General features: G+C 40.2%; 1 protein-coding gene across 1 annotated transcript in view; it reads left to right on the top strand.

Annotated features, from left to right (window-relative positions):
* The window catches only part of LOC119594225, a 12,799-nt gene that overhangs the window by 660 nt on the left and 11,527 nt on the right, over positions 1-612 (top strand). The gene's annotated exons all lie outside the window — the stretch shown is intronic.

Genomic DNA, 612 nt, shown 5'->3' with positions numbered 1-612 from the left:
AGCTGTTTACACATGGTGTTTGCGTGAGATTTATTGTATTTGCTTCTCGTATTTCGTGCGCCGCCTGTAAATTCGTTTGAGTGTTTGTTCGGTCAGCGTGTTTCCAGATGCGTGACCGCTTGCGTTAGTGCGTATATGTGTGTTTCTTCCTTGTCTTTACTCACTGCCGTACGCAACATCTGAATTGAATCTTTCTATTTGTTTTCATAATTCGTACACTTATTTTATTTTCTCATATTAATCTATTCACTCAGTAAGTATAATTGAATTCATTATTTCAGTCAGTCTGTTGGTCAATTTATGCCTTTAACCAACGTACTAAACTCTTCAATATTTGTATTCATTCATTTTTTTTAAGCAACCAAAGAATAGATAAGTTTATTTACCCATTTCTTCATTCAATCCAGACATTCATACACAAATTCAACTGTACGAATCAGGTGGCGAGAATGTCATGCAAGCTCTCTGCATGGCGATTACCACGTTCGCATTCACTTGATTTGATTTCATGCACCTGACCTCGCTTGACGTCGAGGGTTAATTAAAGACGCCGCGACCAGAAACAGCGACGCGAGTGGGGCGCCGGCCCTCGATTCCCGGTTTATAGTCCGA

Source organism: Penaeus monodon, chromosome 33, assembly GCF_015228065.2.
Source record: "Penaeus monodon isolate SGIC_2016 chromosome 33, NSTDA_Pmon_1, whole genome shotgun sequence".
Classification (NCBI taxonomy): domain Eukaryota; kingdom Metazoa; phylum Arthropoda; class Malacostraca; order Decapoda; family Penaeidae; genus Penaeus; species Penaeus monodon.
The sequence above is the reverse complement of the archived record's forward strand: the minus strand, read 5'-3'. Positions and strand labels throughout refer to the sequence as shown.